At 39.8% G+C, this 22,426-nt stretch overlaps 1 protein-coding gene and 1 pseudogene across 8 annotated transcripts in view; both read right to left on the bottom strand.

Moving 5' to 3' along the window:
• Positions 1–22,426, bottom strand: part of Dock3 (dedicator of cytokinesis 3) — a 633,495-nt gene that overhangs the window by 371,682 nt on the left and 239,387 nt on the right. The window lies entirely within an intron of this gene.
• On the bottom strand, positions 17,848–20,793 carry LOC101718230 (F-box/WD repeat-containing protein 2-like; annotated as a pseudogene).

Genomic DNA, 22,426 nt, shown 5'->3' with positions numbered 1-22,426 from the left:
TTTGCAGCCTATATTGGTCTTTGATGGAATTTGCTTTTTAAGGGCTTTGGGGGCTCGAAATACTTCACCCTAAGCTCTCCTGGTCTTTAAGGTTTGTGTTGAGAACTGCATTGTAAATCTAATGGGTTTTCCTTTATAGGTGATTTGTTGCTTCTCTAACAGCTTTTAAGATTCTTTTTGGTGAGCTCCACGGCTATCCCGGGCCCCGCACATGCCATGGTGAGGTCCCAGGTGCGGCTTGGAGCCCCACCTCCATTCCACGCTCACCCCAGCGCGACCAACCAGCATAAACCGGTGACACAAGCAGCGTGAAGCTCCGCAGCCGTCCTGGGCCCCGCCCATGCCATGGTGAGGTCCGCTTAGTACAGCGGACGCCTCCAAGGATCAATCTCCGCCGCCGCCCCCCCCCGCCCCTGCCACGTGCCTCTGGCCTTCTGGCTTTTCTGCTACCTGGTCCCACCGTACAGAGGCACAGGAGATTATAAAGACCCTTGTCCTGAGCGCCACAAGATAGAGTATAAGTAACAGAAAGAGTGCTTCTCAGGCTCCTCGATGAAAACTGAAGCTCAGTGGAAAAGTAAAGAAAATCTCTACAATAAAGGCACAACAGACCACTGTACTTGGTCTGCTGCTGGCTTGCTGAGACTCATTGACTCCTATGTGCACACGGACACCGACATTGCCTACTGTGCCAGCAGAGACATACCCTGAAGGAGGCCCATAATTTTTATTTTTTGCTATATGCAAAAAAGAAAAAAAAAATTCTTTTTTCTCTTATTTTTACTTTTTTCTACTCTTCAAATTTTTACTTCTTTCTTTTCTTTATCTTTTCTCTCTCTCTCTTTCTCTCTCTCACTTGTTCTCTCGTTGCCCCACACTGCTCTTCATTTCCCCATTTGTTCCTTTCTGCACTGAATTTGGATTTCTCCTTTATTTTTCTTTTCTTCTCTTTTTCCTTCTCTTGATTATCATTAGGTTTAAAGGAAATTAAATATGGTGTCTAGCCTCCCTGATGCTGTTAGGTGATTCTATTCACATCTTTGTTCTTTCACTCAGCCTTTTCCTCTTGCCTTTAACAACTTCTGAGAGTTTGTGTTATCTTCCTGTGTCTTCTGGCCTCACCACTAATCTTTCCTGATCTTTTACTTGTCCCTCCCTCCCCAACTCCTTTTAACTCCCGACCCCAAAGGGGAAAGATGCTATATTGAAGAGTTTATTCACTATAAACTTAAGTTGGGTTGGTCCTTGGTTTCAATTTAACTCACACAGTTAAATGTGATAGATTAATAACTACAATAAATTGTCATTTTCTAAGCTGCGCTTGATGCTATGGTATTGCTGATTGTGTCATTTGGGCTAACATGTTGTGATTGATCTAATTACTTTTCCTTCCTGATGTAAGGAAAATAATATAGCCTCAGAGTCACTAGAGTCTCAAAACCCATACACAAGCTATATCAGGAAGACACCTCTGAAAAGCAATTATTCCACAAGGGTTTTAAACACAAGCAACAAAGATACCTACATTAAGCAATTTTCAAACAACCCAGGAATTAAACCAAGGACAGTACCGAAAACAAAAAATGAGAAGACACTTAAGCAAGGCACAAAAGCAGGCTTCCATGCCACAAAAAGAAAATTCTGGGGGAAATGAGGTGGAAAATTCTGATAAGCAACCACTGGGACACCCTGAACTGATAGCACAGGAAGTAGCAAAGCAGATGCATGAGGCTCTAGAAAAATACAAAACAGAAATAATCTCCCAGATAAATACAGAGATGGTGAGCAGAGTGCAAGACATGATTAGAGGCTCTAGAGCAGAAACAGTTAAGAAAATAGATGAGATCAGAAACATGTTGGAAGGCAGGAATTCCGAGCATAAGAAAGAAATGGAAAACATGATCGCCCAACATGAGAAAGAAATGGAATCCATGAAACAGATTCAAACAGATATTCAGGAGATTAAAAACTCCACTGAAAGCATGCAGAGCAGACTAAGAAAATCTGAAGACAGAATATCAGATATAGAAGACAGGATTGCAGTGAAAGACCATGAAAACAGAGATTTCTTAAAGATAGTAAAGGAACCATGAGAAATCAATCCAAAGCTGCTAGATGACGCAAACAAGAATAACATAAGACTGATAAGAGTCCACAAAAAAACAGGAGAAATTACAACTGATAGAAAAAATCTGTTCACAGAAGTAATAGTAGAAAACTTCCCAGACAGAGGTAAAGAATTGGACATACAGATAAGTGAGGCATACAGAACTCCAACTAGCCATAACCAAAAAAAATCTACACCTAGACATATAATAGTCAAGATCCCAGAAACCCAAGTGACGAAGAAAATCCTATAGGCAGTTAGAAAAAAGAAACAAATCACCTACAAAGGAAAGCCCTTCAGAATTATGGCAGATTTCTCAACACAAACCCTCAAATCAAGGAGAGCCTAGAGTGAAGTATTTCAAGCCCTAAAAGAAAATAACTTCCAACCTAGACTGTTGTATCCGGCAAAATTATCTTTCAAAATCGATGGGGAAATTAGATATTTTCACGACAAAGAACACCTGAGAAATTTCATGAACACCAAACCAGCACTCCAAAGAATTTTAAGCAATATCCTAGAAAAAGACAATGAAGGTCACAACTCCATGAGGCCCAACAGAAGGAAGCCACCAAGCAAGGTAAGACACTAAAGTGAAAGGAGGGAAAATAAGAAATAAAAGAGCCAACAACAGTAAAACATCATGACAAGGATGAGTCAAAATCTCTCAATTATAACTATCAAGGTTAATGGCCTCAATTCACCAACCAAAAGAAATAGACTGACAGAATGGATTAAGAAGAAAAACACAGCAATATGCTGTATATAAGAAACACACCTAACTCAAAAGGAAATCCACAGACTGAAAGTAAAACGATGAAAAACAGTTCTCCACACAACAGGAACCCAGAGAAAAGCAAGCATAGCCATCTTATTTGCAGACAAAGTAGGATGCAAACCAAAACTAATTAAGAGAGAAAAAGATGGTCACTACATCCTTGGGAAGGGAATAGTCCAAGAGGAAGAGATGACAATCCTAAATATATATGCACCAAATACGAATGTCCCAACTATATAAAACAAATATAAATGGATATGAAAAACCAAATAAGCACTAACACAATTGTAGTGGGGACCTCAATATCCCACTATCACAAATGGACAGATCATCTAGACAAAACATTAACAACGAAATTCAAGAACTGAACCAAGCTATTGAACAAATGGGCTAATAGATATTTACAGAGTGTTCCACGCCACAAAATCAGACTACACATTCTTTTCAGCTGCATGTGGGTCATTCTCCAAAAGAGACCACATGCTAGCTCACAGGACATGTCTAAGTCAATGTAAAACAACTGAAGTTACCCCCTGAATATTATCAGACCATACTACAATAAAATTGGAGATCAATAACATGAGAAACTGCAAAACTCCCACAAACACATGGAAATTGAATAACACCCACCAGAACAACCAATGGGTCACAGAGGAAATTAAAGAAGAAATTAGACAGTTTCTACAAGTAAATGATAATGCCAGTACAACATATAGGAATCTATGGGACACAATGAAAGCAGTTCTATGTGGGAAATTCATGGCAGTGAATGCCCATATTAGGAAAACAGAGAGAACTCAGATAAATAACCTAATGCAGAACCTCAAACTCCTAGAAAAAGAAGAGAATAAACAACCCAAAGCTGGCACAAGAGAGGAAATTATAAAGATCAGAGCAGAAATCAATGCAATGGAGACTAAGAGAATGATACAAAAAATCAATGAATCAAAAAGTTGGGTTTTTGAAATAAATAAAATCGATAAACCTTTAACCAACCCTATCAAAAAAAGGAAAGAAAAGGCTCCAATCCATGCAATTAAGAATGAAAAAGGTGAAGCCACAACAGATCCAGCAGAAATCCAGAGGATCGTCAATACCTGCTTCAAGAATCTGTACTCTAATACAATGGAAAACACAGAAGAAACGGACAGATTCCTAGATACATACGAATGGCCAAAATTAAATGAAGACATACAAATTCTAAAAATCCCAATAACAATGAGTGAAATTGAAAATGTAATAAAAATTTACCAACAAAGAAAAGCCCAGGTCCTGATGTCTTCACTGCTGAATTCTACAAGACATTTAAAGAAGAACTGTCACCATTACTCTTTAAATTCATCAAGGAAATTGAAAGGGAAGCAAGGCTTCCAAATTCATTCCTGGAAGCAAGTGTTGCTTTGATCCCAAAACCAGGAAAGACCCAACACAAAAAGAGAACTACAGAACAATCTCCCTAATGAATATAGATGCAAAAATCCTCAACAAGATACTGGCAAAAAGAATACAGAGTGTCATCAAGAAGATCATACACCCTGACCAAGTCGGATTTATCCCAGGGATGGCAAGGATGGTTCAACATTCGTGAATAAATAAATGAAATACACTATATTAACAGAGTCAAGGACAAAAACCACATGATCATCTCAATAGATGCAGAAAAAACATTTGACAAAATCCAACACCCATTCATGATTAAAAACCCTACAGAAAATTGGAATAGAAGGTTTTTATCTCAACCTGATTAAGGCTATCTATAAAATACCAACAGCCAACATCATACTAAATGGTCAAAAACTGAAAACTTTCACGCTAAAATCAGGAACAAGACAAGGATGCCCACTGTCACCACTTCTGTTCAATACAGTTCTGGAAACATTAGCCACAGCAATTAGAAAAGAGAAAGAAATAAAATGAAAAAAGATAGGAAAGGAAGAAGTGAAACTGTCATTATTTCCTGATGATATACTTTACATAGAAAATCCAAAACCTCAGTCAAAAATCTTCTAGACCTAATTGACAGATTCAGTAGAGGAGCTGGATACAAGGTCAACACTCAAAAAACAATAGCCTTGTTATATGCAAATAGCAGACCCATTGAGAGAGAAATGTGGGAAATAATTCCTTTTACAATAGCTTCTGAAAAAATGAAATACCTAGGAATCAACCCAACAAAGGAAGCAAAAGACCTTTACACTGAAAACTATAGCACTCTGAAAAAGGAGATCGAAGAGGATATAAGAAAATGGAAAGACATCCCTTGTTCCTGGGTAGGAAGAACCAATATAGTGAAAATGGCCATACTTCCAAAGCTACTATATAGATTTAATGCAATGCTGACTGAAATACCAACAATATACTTCACAGAACTAGAGAAAACAATCCAAAAATTCACTTGGAAGCAGAAGAAACCTAGAATACCAAAAGCAATTCTAGGCAAGAGAGACACGGCTGGTGGTATCACAATACCCATCTTGAAACTATACTACAAAGCTAATGTTATAAAAACACCATGGTACTGGCAAAGAAACAGACCCAAAGATCAGTGGAATAGATTAGGAGATGCAGAAATAACCCCATACATACTCAGCCATCACACCTTTGACAAAGAAGCCTACCACCCTCATTGGAGGAAAGATGGCCTATTTAATAAATGGTGTTGGAAAAACTGGATTTCAACCTGCCAAAGACTAAAACTACACCCATACATATCACCATGCACTAAACTAAGATTGACGTGAGCTAAAGATCTAAGTATTAAGACAGAAACCCTAAACTTGATTGAAGATAAGTTAGATAGAACTCTTGATGACACTGGCATAGGAAAAGACTTTATGAACAAATCTTCAGTAGCACAAGAGCTAGCACAAAGAATCAACAACTGGGATCTCATCTTATTAAAAAGCTTCTGCACTGCAACAAAAACTACCAACAGAGCTAAAAGACAACCTACAATGTGGGAAGAAATTTTTAGTAGCTGTACCTCAGACAAAGGTCTACCATCTAGAATACATAAGGAACTGAAAAAAATCAGACCCCCCAAATTCAAAGACCCAATTCAAAAACGGGCATCTGAAATGAGCAGACATTTGTCAGACAAAGAAGTTAAAACAGCAAATAAATATATGAAAAAATGTTCAACATCACTGGTCATCTGAGAGATGCAGATGAAAACAACACTGAGATTCCACCTCACCCCAGAAAGAATGGCTGTTATCAAGAAATCAACCAGTAACAAATCCTGGCAGGGGTGTGGAGAGAAAGGAACCCTTCTCCATTGTTGGTGGGAAAGTAGACTGGTGCAACCACTGTGGAAATCCGTATGGAGGTACCTCAAAGAACTAGGACTACAGGTACCATTTGACCCAGCTATTCCCCTACTGGGAATCTTCCCCAAAGAACTAAAAGAACCATACCACAGCGATATATGTGCACCTATGTTTATAGTGGCACAGTTTGTAATAGCTAAAGCTTGGAAACAGCCCAAGTGCAACTGGAAACTGGATAAAGGAGATGTGTTTTTTTATAAAATGGAGTACTACTGAGCCATAAAGAATGAGATACTACAGACATTTATAGCTAAATGGATGCATATTGAGGCCATACTCTTAAGTGAAATAAATAGGACACACATGCGTAAATACCGAATAGTTTCTCTACTGTGAGAAACTGAAAGTGTAAATAAGGATTAAAATGATTAAAATGAATAATTGATAATTTGAAATATGAAGAAAAAGTCTAAAGGGGTAGGGGAGATGGGAGGGGAAGAGGAAAGGAAAGAAGGGAAAGGAAAAATTATGAGAAAAGAAAAAAATGGAAACGAAGTCTATGTAAATAGGGAAGGGTGGAGGGGGTGAAGGGTGCACAGGTAATGGGAGAAAAAATAAGAACTAAGATACATCATGTTCAGGTACAAACATGCAATGATAAATGTAAATGTATCACCCCGATGCAGACAGGCAGGTCTGCGCACGCCCTACAGAGGTCCCGAGTTGCGCAGAAGATGCCAAATCAGCCCACTGCAGACATGCAGGTCGGTACAAGCCCTACTGAGGTCCTGAGTCGTGCAGAACACACAGAATCAGCCCACGCCCCTGCAACAATCCACTGGGTCCCCATCCCCGCTCCTCTGAATAGCCACCTGGTTCCACACTACAAAGATGCAGAGGACACGGGACCACCAGACCAAGGTACTGAGTCCCGCAGCTCCCGGACCAGAGGTAGGGGCTTCTGAGCCATCGTCCCACTGCTCCTGGTCCAGAGGAAGGGGCTTCCCGGCCACCATCCATCACGTTGCTCCCAGCCCAAAGAGCTTCTGGGGCACCTTCTGTCCCACCGCTCCTGGCCCAGAGGAAGGGGCTTCAGGGCCACTATCCTTCCTACCACTCCCGGTGCAGAGGTATGGCCTGCTAAGCTGCCATCCCACTGCTCCTGGTCCAGAGGAAGGGGCTCCCTGGTCACCATCCCTCCCGCTGCTCCCAGCCCACAGAAAAGGGCTTTTAGCCCACCATCCCTACGGCTGCTCCCGGCCCCTGTCCCACCTCACCCAGCTCAGAGGAGGTAATCCGTGCAGGCGCCAACAGCCCCCACCCCACTTGAAATGAGAAAACACGTAAGTCTCAAAACCAGACTTCCAGATCACCTACAGCAACCCCAGAGGGAAATGAGATGGAACACTCTGATACTCAACCACCTGGACCCACTGAACTGGCAACAAAAGGGGTTCTGGAAAAAATGAAATCAGAAATAATTTCTCAGGTAACAGGAGAAATTGTGCCCCTAGTGCAAGACATGATTAATAAATCTAGAGAGGAGCTCAGGAACATGATAGAATCCCAACATAGGAAATAAATGGAATCCATAAAACAGATGCAAATAATTTCCAGGACATGAAAAACTCCATTGAAAGTCTACACAGCAGAAAGAGCCAATGGGAGGACAGAATTTCCGATATAGAAGATAAGATTGCAATTAATGACCAGGAAAAGAAAAACTGCTTCAAAATTATAAGGAAACATGAGAAATCAATCCAGCAGCTGCTAGATGATGCAAAGAAGAATAACATAAGACTGACTGGAATCAATGAAGAAACAGGAGAGAGTGCAGATGACATAAAAAAATCTCTTCACAGAAATAATGGCAGAAAACTTGCCAAGCAGGGGACAAGAGCTTGACATACAGATAAGTGAGGCATATAGGACTCCAAATATCCTGGGTCAAAAAAATCTACACAGAGGCATATAATTGTTAAGATTCCAGAAACTCAACAGAAGAACAAAGTTCTACAAGCAGTTAGAGAAAAGAAACAAATCACATACAAAGGAAAGCCCATCAGAATCATAGCAGACTTCTAAATGTAAATGTATTGTATAGCTAAAATGTACCAATAAATATATAAATTTTAAAAAAGATTCTTTTTGGGGTCTGTGTGTGTGTGTGTGTGTGTGTGTGTGTTGAACTTCTAGAATTTGGAGTATGATCTGTCATGGAAGGGTTCCTTTTTTGATCATGGCTATATGCCTCACTTTTCTGTATGTTAAATTATTTTCCCATATTTAGATAGTTTTATGCTATTATTTCTATAAACAGCCCTTTTTCTGCCATTTGTACCGTCTTGTGGTTTTTCACTAATTCAAATTAATCTTAGCTTAGCCTTCTTTGAGTTATCTAGCTGTTGGATCCATTTTTCAAATTCTTTTGTTTTTAAGGTATCTTTCATTAACTGATTACCAACACCGGCCCTGTCTTCTAGTTCTTACATTCTGCATTCACATTTATTGCTTTTGTAGCCCGTACTTTCAACAGAATTTTAAATCTCCTAAGTTTCTTTAGGTACCTTTTCATGGACTCTTAACTCCTTTCTATGCTGGATGTTCATGTTTTGCATCACTTTGTTTAGCTCACCTAGCTTTTCATAGTGTCCTCTCTAGAATCACTGATAATTATTAAGATCATTAACTGTTCAGTTATATTTCTTTAAATTCCCCCAAAGTCTTTAATAGTCTTTTGTAAATATCCTGTTATCATTTGAAGTAATTCAGTTGTATGTCTTTTGATTTCCACCATCTCAATGCCCCATGGATCAGCTTTGGGGAAGTTAGGAGTTTGGGAAGGTATTTTTTACCTATCTTCTCACATTTCTATTTTGTTTTCTGTCCCTAGGCTTGTGGTTTAATTATAGCATAAGATTTTGTTGCTAGTATTGAGGAGTCTGTAGTTAGTGTCTAATTTTCAGTGATGCACGTTGGGCATGGCTAACTATAGGATTTTGCCTCTGTCATAGAATCCCCCACCTCTATTTATTTGAATGGAGGTTCAGTGGACATGGGTTGCAGTATTGTTAATGATACCCAGTTATTCCAGGTATTGGCATACAGCAAAAACAAGTTGACAGGAACAAGGATGTCATCTTAACTACAGTAATAAAATCAGCAACACTAATAGTATCAAAGACAAACCAAATACTGACCTATAGTAAATACATACTAAACGGAAAAATTGTAACTCCACTAATAATAGAACAGTATTCAACCATAATAGCATATAGTTAACTATCTAAAGATTTACAAAACTTTTTTTTGCATTAAATTCTTTTATTGGTACATTGTAGGTATACAACACAATTACATTTCTCATTGGGAATTGTACCTTTACATAATGCATCTTGGTTCTTATTTTTCCCCCATTCCTAGCCCTCCCTTCACGCCCTCCACCCTTCCCTATTTACAAAGACTTTATTTCCATTTTTTCCATTTCTCAGCATTTTTCCTTTCCCTTCTTTCCTTTACCCTGCCCCTCCCACTACCCCTACACCTTTGGGCCTTTTCTTCCTATTTTGCACTATCGATTATTCATTCTAATCATTGGTACATTTTAGGTATACAATATGACATTCATCACTGGAAATTTGCACCTTTACATAGTCTCTCTTGGTTATTTTTCACCCTTGCCCAGCCCTCCCTTCAACCCCTCCATTCCTCCCTATTTACAAAGATTTTGTTCCTATTTTTCCATTTTCTCATATTAATCCCATTCCCTTCTATCCTTTCCCCTAGCCCTCCCACTTCCTTCCCCTTTGCCCCTTTTCTTCCTATTTCATATTACCTATTATACATTTAGTCCTTATTTACACTTTCAGTTTCTCACACCAGAGAAACTATTCAGTATTTACACATGTGTGTCCTATTTATTTCACTTAAGAGTATCACCTCAATGTGCATCCACTTAGCTAGAAATGTCTCTAATTTCTCATCTTTTATGGCTGAGTAGTATCCATTTTATTAAAAACCCACATTTTCTTTATCCAGTCTCCAGTTGATGGGCATTTGGGCGGTTTCCAAGTTTTAGCTATCACAAACTGTGCTGCTATGAACATGGGTGCACATATATCACTGTGGTATGATTCTTTTAATTCTTTGGGGAAGATCCCGAGCAGTGGAATAGCGGGGTCAAAGGGGACTTCCAGTGCTAGTTCTTTGCGGTATCTCCATACTGATTTCCACAGTGGTTGCACCAGTCTACACTCCCACCAGCAGTGGAGCAGGGTTCCTCTTTCCCCACTGCCCTGCCAGCATTTGTTATTGGTTGATTTCATGATAGCAGCCATTCTTTCTGGAGTGAAGTGAATCTCAGCATTGATTTCATTTGCATCTCTCAAATGACCAGTGATGTTGAACTTTTTTTCATGTATTTATTTGCTATTTCTACTTCTTTGTCTGAGAAATATCTGTTCATTTCAGATGCCCATTTTTGGATTGGGTCTTTAAATTTGGGAGGTTTGATCTCTTTAAGTTCTTTATAGATTCGAGATAGCAGACCTTTGTCTGAGGAAGAGCAGGTGAAGATTTTTTCCCACATTGTGGGTTGTATCTTCACATTGCTGGTGGTTTCTCTTGCTGTGCAGAAACCTTTTAATAAGAAGAGATCCCACTTGTTAATTGTTTGTGCTAGTTCACGGGCAACTGAGGTTTTGTTCATAAAATCTTTTCCTACACCGATGTCTTCAAGGATTCTACCTAACCTCTGTTCCAACTGGTTCAGAGTTTCTATTTGAATATTTAGATCTTTAATCCATTTTGATTTTAGTTTAGTGCACGGTGAGAGATACAGGTCTAGTTTTAATCTTTGGCAAGTTGAAGCCCAATTTGTCCAGCACCACTTGTTCAAGAGGCTATCATTCCTCCAGTGAGGGTGTTTGGTTCCTTTATCAAAGATGAGATGGCTGAGTGTGTCTGGGGTTGTTTCTGCATCTTCTAATCTGTTTCACTGGTCCTCAAGTTCGTTTCTTTGCCAGTACCATGCTCTTTTTATCACAGTAGCTTTGTAGTATAGTTGCAGGTTGGGGATTGTGATATCCCCTGCCATGTCTCTGTTAACTACAACTGCTTTTGCTATTCTGGGTCTCTTCTTGTTCCAAATGAATTTTGGGATAGTTTTCTCAAGGTCTATGAAGTATGCTGCTGGGATCTCAATTGGAATTGCATTAAATCTATATAGCAGTTTTCAAACTATGGCCATTTTCACTCTATTAATCCTTTCTACTCAGGAGCAGGGGATGTCTGTCCATTTTCTGATATCATCTTCAATCTCTCTTTTCAGAGTGCCATAGTTTTCAGAGAAGAGGTCTTTGATTTCTTTCGTTAGGATGATTCCTAGGTCTTTCAGTTTTGTGGATGCTATTGTGAAAGGAATTCTTTGCCCTATATCTCTCTCAGTGAGTCTGTCATTCGTGTAGAGGAAAGCTATTGATTTTTGTGTGTTGACCTTGTAACCAGCTACTTGACTGAATTTGGTTATTAAGTCTAGAAGACTTTTGGTGGAGTTCTTGGGGTCTTCTATATAGAGTATCATGTCATCTGCAAATAATGACAAGTTGACTTCTTTATTACCTATATTTATTCCTTTTATTTCTTTCTCTTGTCTAACTGACGTGGCTAATGTTTCCAGAACTATATTGAACAAGAGTGGTGACAGTGGACATCCTTGTCTTGTTCCTGATTTGAGTGTGAAGGATTTCAGTTTTTGACCATTTAGTATGATATTGGCTGTTGGTTTGTCATAGATGGCTTCTAACAGTTTGAGGTAGAGACCATCTAGTCCAATTTTTTGTAGGGTTTTTATCATAAATGCATGTTGGATTTTGTCAAATGCTTTTTCTGCATCTATGGAGATAATCATATGGTTTTTGCCCTTGGCTCTATTGATATAGTGTATTACATTGATTGATTTGCATTTGTTGAACCATCCCTGCATCCCTGGGATCAATCCCACTTGGTCAGGGTGTATGATCTTTTTGATGATGATCTGCATTCTATTTGCCAGTATCTTAGTAAGGATTTTTGCATCTATATTCATTAGTGAGATTGGCCTATAGTTCCCTTTTTCAGTTGGGTCTTTCTCTGCTTTGGGGATCAAGGTGATGCTTGCTTCCAGGAATGAATTTGGGAGTATTGCTTCCCTTTCTATTTCACTGAAGAGTTTAAACCGTAGTGGCAGCAGTTCCTCTCTAAATGTCTTGTAGAATTCAGCAGCGAAGCCATCAGGGCCCGGGCTTTTCTTAGTTGGTAAGTTTTTAATTACATTTTCAATTTCATTGGTTGATATTGGGTTGTTCAGAATTTTTAGGTCTTCTTCGTTCAACTTTGGGAATTCATATGTATCTAGGAATCTGTCCATTTCTTCTGTGTTGTCCATCTTATTGGCGTGTAGGTTCTGGGAGTAGGTATTGATGATCCTCTGGATTTCTGCTGGGTCTGTTGTAATTTCTCCCTTTTCATTCCTAATTGCATAATTTTGGGCCTTTTCCTTCCTTTTTCTGAAAAGGTTGGCTAAAGGTTTGTCGATTTTGTTGATTCTTTCGAAGAACCAACTCTTGGCTTCATTGATTTTTTTGTATCATTCTCTTAGTCTCCATTGCATAGATTTCTCCTCTGATCTTTATAATTTCCTCCCTTGTATGAGCTTTGGGGTTGTCCTGCTCTTCTTTCTCTAGCAGCTTGAGGTTCAGCATCAGGTTGTTTAATTGGGCTCATTCTGTTTTCCTAATATGCATATTCGCTGCTATGAATTTCCCTCGTAAGACTGCTTTCATTGTGTCCCATAGATTCCAATATGTTGTACTGTCATTGTCATTTAATTGAAGGAACTGTCTGATTTCTTCTTTAATTTCCTCTGTGAGCCATTGGTTTTTCAGAAGTGTGTTGTTCAATTTCCACATGTTTATGAAATTTTTTGAGTTTCTTTTGCTATGGATCTCCAATTTCATCGCACTATGGTCTGATAATATACAGGGGATAACTACAATTATTTTGCACTTACTTAAACATGTTCTATGTGTGAGTATGTGGTCTATTTTGGAGAATGACCCATGTGCAGCTGAAAAGAATGTGTATTCTGATTTTGTGGGGTGGAAGACTCTGTAAACATCTGTTAAGTTCATTTGTTCAAGAGTTCGATTGAGTTCTAGTATTTCATTACTTAGTTTTTGTCTAGTTGATCTATCTATTTGTGACAGTGAGGTGTTGAGGTCCCCCACTACAATTGTATTAGTGCATATATGACTTTTCATGTCCGTTAGTATTTGTTTTATATAGTTGGGTGCACTAGTGTTTGGTGCATAGATATTTATGATTGTCATCTCTTCCTCTTGGATTCTTCCCTTTACAAGGATGTAGTGTCCTTCTTCATCTCTCTTAATCAGTGTTGGTTTGAAATCTACTTGATCTGCCAAGAGGATAGCTACTCCTGCTTTTTTTCGGGTTCCTGTCGCATGCAGTATTGTTTTCCACCCTTTAACTTTCAGTCTATGAGTTTCCTTTTTAATTAAGTGTGTTTCTTGTACACAACATATTGTTGGATTTTGCTTCTTGACCCATTCTGCCAGTCTATTTCTTTTGATTGGTGAATTGAGACCATTAACATTGATGGTTGTAACTGAAATGTATTGACTTGTCATTGTCATGACTTTTTCTTTTTGTTGGGTTCTCCCCCTTTACATTTAATTTCTTGTCATGCCAGATGGGTTCATTCTGCTTTGCTTCCTGGGGTTGTGATCCTCAATGTCTGTTCCTAGGATATTGTGTAAAATTCTTTGGAGTGCTGGTTTGGTATTCACAAAGTTCCTAAGGTGTTCTTTGTCATGAAAGTATCTTATTTCTCCATCCATTTTGAAAGATAGTTTTGCAAGGTACATCAATCTGGGTTGGAGGCTGTTTTCTTTTAGGGCTTGGAATATGTCACTCTAAGCTCTTCTTGCCTTGATGGTTTGTGTTGAGAAGTCTGCTGTGATTCTGATGGGCTTTCCTTTGTATGTGATTTGTTTCTTTTCTCTCACTGCTTGGAGAACTTTGTTCTTCTGTTGAATTTCTGGATTCTTAACAATTATATGCCTCTGTGTAGATTTTTTTTTATCAAGGCTATGTGGAGTCCTATATGCCTCACTTGTCTGTATGTCAAGCTCTTTTCCCCTGCTTGGGAAGTTTTCTGCCATTATTTCTGTGAAGAGACTTTTTATGTCATCTCCACTGTCTCTTGTTTCTTCCTTGAGCCCAATCAGTCTTATGTTATTCTTCTTTGCATCATCTAGCAGCTGCTGGATTGATTTCTCATGTTCCCTTATAATTTTGAAGCAATTTTTCTTTTCCTGGTCACTAATTGCAATCTTATTGTCTATATCTGAAATTCTGTCCTCACATTGGCTCTTTCTGCTGTGTAGACTTCCAATGGAGTTTTTCATGTCCTGGAAATCTATTTGCATCTGTTTTATGGATTCCATTTGTTTCTTATGTTGGGATTCCATCATGTTCTTCAGCTCCTCTCTAGATTTATTAATCATGTCTTGCACTAGGGGCACAATTTCTCCTGTTATCTGAGAAATTATTTCTGATTTCATTTTTTCCAGAACCCCTTTTGTTGCCAGTTCAGTGGGTCCAGGTGGTTGAGTATCAGAGTGTTTCATCTCATTTCCCTTCGGGGTTGCTGTAGGTGATCTGGAAGTCTGGTTTTGAGACTTATTTACATGTTTTCTCATTTCGACTGGGGCGGGGGGCTGTTGGCACCTGCACAGATTACCTCCTCTGAGCTGGGTGAGGTGGGACAGGGGCCGGGAGCAGCGGTAGGGGTGGTGACCCAAAAGCCCTTTTCTGCGGGCTGGGAGCAGCGGGAGGGATGGTGGCCGGGAAACCCCTTCCTCTCAACCAGGAGCTGACAGATGATGGCTCAAGCCCTTCCCTCTGCGCCGGGAGCGGTGGGAGGGATTGTGGCCCGGAAGGCCCTTCCTCTGGTCCAGGAGCAGGGGGACAGAAGGTGACCCAAAAGCCCTTTCTTCTGGGCTGGAAGCATCAGGAGGGATGGTGACTGGGAAGCCCCTTCCTCTGGACCAGAAGCAGTGGGACGACGGCTCGGAAGCCCCTACCTCTGGGCCGGGAACAGTGGGACTCAGTACCTTGGTCTGGTGGTCTGCTGTCCTCTGTGTCTTTGTAGAGTGGAACCAGGTGGCTGCCTGTCTGCAGCGGGGTGATTCAGTGTCTTCCACGTGACTCAGGACCTCGGTAGGGCGTGCACAGACCTTCCTGTGTGCAGCGGGTTGATTTGGCATATTCTGCATGACTGGGGACCTTGGTAGGTCATGCACAGACCTGCCTGTCTGCAGCAGGCTGATTTGGCGTGTGTTCCGCGCGACTGGGGACCTCAGTAGGATGTGGGCAGACCTGCCTGTCTGCAGTGAGGTGATTAGGTGTCTTCCGCATGACTAAGGACCTCAGTAGGGTCAGATTTATAAAACTTAATGGCTACATTAGTTAAAATAGAGGGTGTGGGAAATAGGGTCCTGAGAAAATGTTAAAAAATTTTAATTAATCAATGGAAGATGAGAAGGTGAGAAAAGAGAAAGGATCCTATAAAGGAGTAAAATGAAATTAATATCTGTAGTATTATATAAAAGTAACAGAAAAGACTGAGAAAAAGGAGAAAAGGAAAAACAGCAAACTAAAGGAAAAAAGAAAATAAGGATAAAAATAGAGAAAAATAGAACAGAAAAATTATAAAAAGTCAAAACTCCAAATATCAAAAACAAATAAAAGAGGAAAAAATGGGTTCAAAAAAATTTCTCCATTATTTCCAAATGAGTAGTTTCCTTTCAGAACCTACAGCCTTGATACTCATCAAGTCATACATAGTCTTCTCTATCCAGCTTTATAGACTGAGGGATTATGAGGTGTCCCCCTATTTCAGAGGCCCCTTCCCCAGAAACCCCAGGATATGACAACTGTTCAAGGTGAGGGATGTCCCTGTTCATGATGGAAAATGGGAAAGCAATCAGACAACAGGTCTCCCCTGGGTGTGTAGCAGGGCAAGAGCTCAAAGAGACCACTGAACTCAATGCCATCACCTTCAGATCCAGATACTTCTAAAAGCTACACCTGTCAGGCTGAGCCTGGGATAGGCTTCTAAACTGTTCTCCTTATCCATGGGGGAAGGATACCAGCCAGCAAGATATTCTCTGATTAGGACACCACAGAATCACCTTGGAGGGCAGAGACAGAGCTAGCACTGGTGGGCACTTAAATAAATAAAGAACAGTGCACATCGCTGATTTAGGGTCTCAGAGCTTAACTCTCCAAAAGCTGATCTCATGGGCACTGATGCAGAACCAAATGGCTGTAATATATGAAAGGATAAAGGAAGAAACAAACAAACCCGATCAGTAAGATATTCACAAGCTCAAAGATGATATAACTAAACAGAAAAGGAACTTAATTGATAAAATATCCAGTGAGCTTAAATAGTACACAGAGAACAACATGGTTGAAGTAACCAAGATGATACAAGATATGAATGACCATTTCAGTAAAGAAGTAGAGACCATGAAGAGATAAACTGAAATCTAGGTCAAAAATAATTCTGCTGAACATACAGATAGCAGAAATGACCGATGTGAGGACAATATCAGAACTGGAAAATTAAGGATGCAGGAGACCATATACTCAGAGATACTTAAAAAACAACAAGAGACCATGGAAACCGGATCCAACAGTTGCCTCGTGGCTCAAAGAAAAGTAAACTAAAATTTATAGGAGTAAGAGAAAAATTAGAAAACATCACAAAAGGTATAAAATTTATTTATTGAAATCATAGCAGAAGATAATTTCCAAATAGAGAGTTTCTCCTTCTCCTTGATTCAGTCTGGCTTTGTCTGCTTTCCCCCTTCCTGAGTACCTGCAGTTCCTGGCTGACCTTCATGCCACCTTCCCTCAGGCACCTTCACCATTAGTCAGCCATGATGGAATATCTCTCTTCTGCTGAAAAAATTTTTTTTTTATTTTGGGTACCAGGGATCAAACTCGGGACCTTGTGCTGGCGAGGGAGGCTGTGGAACCACTGAGCTAAATCCCCAGTTCTTCTGCTGAAATTTTGCTTGACATTGTGTTGATACTATATATCAACTTTGGAGAGAAATGACATCTTAACAGTGTTGAGTTTTCTACTCATAAGCATGATATATCTTTCCATTTAAGTCTTCTTTAATTTCTTTTTTGTAGCTCTAAGTGTACAGGTATTATGCTTGCTTAAATTGGTCTAATGCTAACCACAAATGCATCACAGCTTCTTAGAATACAGTGGATTCTCAATTTACAACCACCTTGACATATGAACAACTTGGGTTATGACTTGAATTTTAGATTTAACTTACAACAAAATCTTGAGCTACAATTTGAATACCATGCTTCTAGATTGTCTCAGATACAGATTTAATCCTTAAAGAGTTCTGGAAGAAACATTGTAACTTTCTTTCCTGTGTGGGGTTAATTGAGAAATCCCAGGCCAATATCTCTCTGAGGACACTGGGATCTGCCTGTTTACAGGAGAGAGAATTTGAAGGCTATGTAGAGGAGCCTGAGTTTTCAACTGACCAACCTGAATTACTGTTCCAGAATCACAGAAAGAAACACACAGATACACAGAATTCAGGTTAAATAACAAAGGTCTTTACTTGCTATAAGCCGGGATGCCAGAAACTGGTCTGGTCAGAGTCCCCACCTGTGTTCTTTGTCCATCACCTTTTATACTTTTGTCAGTCATTATCTCATCCCTAGTGGTCTTTGTTAAGTAAATAAAGTTCCAATTCCTGTTTAATGGTTAGACACAGGTGGTTTCTGTCACTGATTACAGTCCTAAACACATGACAGTTAAGGCACATATATCATAAATTTGTTCAAGGATTCCCACTTTGTTCTTCAGAGCTAGGATGTTATCTATAGTGGAGCTACAGATCAAAGGAACTATATAACCTTCACTTTAAACAACAAAAGCAACAGGCTAAGGCAAGCTTTTAAAGGGATACACTACCTATTTTGCTTTCACAACTACTTTAATAGCTAATCTACTAAACTTACTTTAAAACTTTTCCCTATCATTACAACCAGCTCTCTTGAATGAACTGAGTTTGTAAGTCAAGGGTCCATTGTATCTTATATATACATAGTAGCAGAAGTAATATAGGAGCTCAAAATAGGCTGTGATAACTCTTAAAAAGAATAATAATTTTGGGTAATGAATTCCTTTTCTAGCTATATTAATAACTGGCTTCAATTTTTTACAAAAGGAGAAAGAGAACTTTTGTATGTTATTTATAATGAGCTTTTTGTTGGAACAAAACCATTTAGAATATAAATATGTATTTAAAAATTGACAATCCTGTTTTGGTAAGAATACATAATGATGTCACCATTTTTACAAATAATAGTTCTCATGATAATCTTTGCACATCAAACTAAGATTACTGACTAGGGAGATTATAGTTTTCCCTGGCTCAGAGACAATGATATATTGCCTCTATCCTGGTATATTATCCAAACACCTCATTATACATATGAAAGCCATTTCATTATGTCACATTTCTTTTGTGTGTGGAAAGTTTATGAATGTCACAGGACTCGATGGTCTTTGTAACACTGGCCCTTACAAAAGCTAAGCCCCATGTGAAAGAAATTGCTGTAACAACATCATAGCACCTTTGCTTCAACTTCAAACAAAAAAAAAGCTATGGTAAAAAGCTTTAATAACAGATTGAATGTCATTTCATAGGCAACCAATCAGCAGATGAAACATTTAATTTTACTTAAAACCAATTATTCCACTCAAGAAAGATGAACCCAAAATGCATCCTCTTACACTGACCAACATAACTAAGTTCAAATGAAGTCAATGTTGTACCCCATTAGCATGCTGCACTGTATGTCAATAAAACAAGCCCTTCCCCACTCCAAGCCCTGGGCCCTGGCAAACAGATAAATGATTGTGCACTGCATGATACCATTAGGTGAGAACTTTAGTTCATGCAGTCAGCTTCCAGACAGGTTGCACCCAAAACCTGAACCCCCGGCTCCCAAAGTCAGTCAGTGGTGGTGGCTCATGGTGTCAGCCATGCTCCTTCCACAATACCAGGAGAACACTGTGGTCAGGCATGCTGGTGGCAAAGACCAAGCCTGTGTCATTGTGCCTGTCCAGTCCATTCAGCCAGGAAGCTTCACCTGCCAGGAAACTTGAGCCTCTCTTTGATTTCTGGTATCTGGCAGAGGCCAGTGGCTAATCAGGCTCTCTGCCACAAGTCCATGATGTATAGGTAGTGGTTGTCAAATAGCAGACCAAAGACATCTCCAAAGCCAAGCAAAGCCAAGTTTGCTATCTCAGGAGTCTTGATGACCCTGAGAATATCATAACTGGCAAAGTCCCACTGGTAGAGACCAAGTGCTGAACTACAGACAATGTATTTGCCATCAAAATGAAGTCTTGGCTGCAGGCAGATACTTCTATCCTCAGAGACAATGTCTTTAAGCATTTGCAGTTGATTTCTCTCCCAATTGGCCAAATCTTGATCTCATATTTGTCTGCACTTAAGAGGATATAGTCTTCAGGGCTGTGCAAGAGAGATCTGACTTTGCACTTCTGCAAAACCACCTTGGTGACCGATTCTGAGTGTCCAGTTAGTGTGTTCAGGCATGTCCCAGCAGATAAAGCCCATATTTTCACAGTGAAGTCTGCAGAGCCAGCCACTCACCAAGACATCCAGTTCATCATTATAGTCCACGCTAAACACTGCCCTTCATGTGCCCCCAGAAGTGCTGGGTTCTGGCTCTGGAACTCCATTCCCAGCAGGCCACAGTGTTGTCAAAGGAGCCTGTCACAAGCTTCTGTTCATCAAATTTCACCACTGCACACGTGTGGGTCTGGATGCCGTAAATCCACTGCCCTGTGCTCACATCCCACAGTTTTGCAGACAAGTCATCTGACCCTGTAAAGAGAAGTCCATCTTTTTTTGTTTGTTTGTTTTTGGTTTTTTTGTTGTTTTTTGGTACTGGGGATCAAACTTGGGTCCTTGCGCTTGCGAGGCAAGCGGCAGCACCACTGAGCTAACTCCTCAGCCCCAGAGAAGTCCATCTTTGTGGTAAAGTGCATACACTCTGGCACTGTGTCCAATTAATGATGACGTCTCAAAGGCTTCATGGTCCTCCAGTTGCTTCATCCTCAAAATAGTCTTCAAATAAACCTTCTTTCAGTGCAAAGTGTCCTGAACAGAATCATCTATCTGCCAGTCCAAATTTTTACTGGCAGTCTGCCACATCTCTGTACAGGCACTTTTCACCTTATTCCACTGTTAAGAGATGAGGCAGCATGTGAGTAAGGTCTGAGGATGGAGCCATTTTAATAAATAAAAACTGAGCTCCAGGGGAAGGAATTTGAGGAAGTCCCACTTGAGGAGAGTCTCTAGGTTATTGGAGAGATGCCTGAGCTGGACTGCCCCACTCAGACTAATCAGGTGATCCGGAGTTTCATTTTTCTGCAAGTCCATCAGAGAAAGAAATGTAACAGAAATGTTATCAAGCCATGTCTCAAAGTCCTTTCACTCCATAAGGTTATGGAAAAATTTACCTGAGTGAGTGCCCTGGGGCCCGGGACCTCGCACGGGGCTCACACCAACTAGGGGCGCTTGGGCCACCACAGCCTTGCAGTGGCCGGGTCTGCTCTGCAGCCTTGGCGCCTGGATCTGCCTATGTCACATTTCTGTATGCAGACAAGCTGCTTAAGCGATGGGACTATCTCTCTAAATATCACCTTTTACAAACAGATGTCAAGTATGTGTACCTGGAGAGGTACTACATATCAAAAATATATGATGCAATCAACAGTCATTGACTACTGGAAGATTTATTATTTATCTCATCTCTAAAATACTTTTTGAAGTAGGCTTATAATATTCATTTACAGAACAAGAAAATAAGGTCTAATAATAAGCCAAACATAGAAGATGATAGACTCAGATACAAGCTCAGGTTCAAAGTCCTTTTTTTAAAAATACAAAATTACCCTAGAATTTAATAAATACTTGCTAATAATGTGAGAAAAGCTGAATACAGAAAATTAAGCAGAATACTATATTTTATCAATATTGGCAGTATTATTTCACAGTATCATTTTATAAATAGAAGTTTTGTTTCCTTAACAATAAAAAACATTTACAACTAAAAATCTGAAAATAAAAATAAAAGAGATTAATACCTTAGTCTCTAAGATAATCTCCATTAATATTTTGGTATTATTTTCCTCATTTTTTTCCAAACATGTTCTCAGAGTATAAGTACGATCATATTTTACATATAATTTGTATATACATTTTCACTTTATTATATTACATACTACTTAAAATTTTTCTAGTAAATTTTTACATCTCAGCACTACTCATTTATGTTTCAAATGAACCACAGATAGAACATTTAGTGAAATAACTTTATTTTTCCTATTGCAAATTCTGCTTCAATGGATATGTTTAAGAAACAAAGACTCACCCCACTTCACATTTATCTTAAAATTTCCAGAATTAGAATTACTAAGGTCTGGGCCGGTCCCAGCACCCGGAAGGAAGCTCCCAGCCTCCATCCCAGGTTCAAAGGGCAGAGAAGCTCAGCCAGTCCCAGCACCCGGAAGGAAGCTCCCCCACTGCCATCCCAGGTTCCTAGGGCAGAGAAGGTGAGCCAGTCCCAGCACCTGGAAAGAAGCTTCCGCCTCCATCCCAGGCTCCTAGGGCAGAGAAGCTGAGCCGGTCCCAGAACCCAGAAGGAAGCTCCCCCGCTGCCATCCCAAGCTCCTAGGGCAGAGAAGGTGAGCTGGATGGGCGCCAGAAGCACCCCCTCTCCCGCTGTGGAAATGAGAAAATACACAAACAAGCCTCAAAAACAGACTTCCAGATCACCTAAAGCAACCCCAAAGGGAAATGAGATGGAATAATCTGATACTCAACTACCTGGACTCTCTGAACTGGCAACAAAAGAGGATCTGGGAAAAATGAAATCAGAAATAATTACTCAGATAACAGCAAAGATTTTGCTCTGGGTGCAAGACATGATTAATAAATCTAGAGAGGACACGATAAAAAAAATAGAGGATCTGAGGAACATGATGGAATTCCAACATAGGAAACAAATGGAATTCATAAAACAGATACAGATTTCCAAGAGATTGAAAACTCCATCGAAAGTCTGTGCAGC

Source organism: Heterocephalus glaber, unplaced genomic scaffold (assembly GCF_053883595.1).
Source record: "Heterocephalus glaber isolate CG9 unplaced genomic scaffold, H.glaber_assembly_v1.0 deba00001504, whole genome shotgun sequence".
NCBI classification, from domain to species: domain Eukaryota; kingdom Metazoa; phylum Chordata; class Mammalia; order Rodentia; family Bathyergidae; genus Heterocephalus; species Heterocephalus glaber.
Note: the sequence above shows the minus strand (reverse complement) of the source record. Positions and strands in the feature narration are given on the sequence as shown.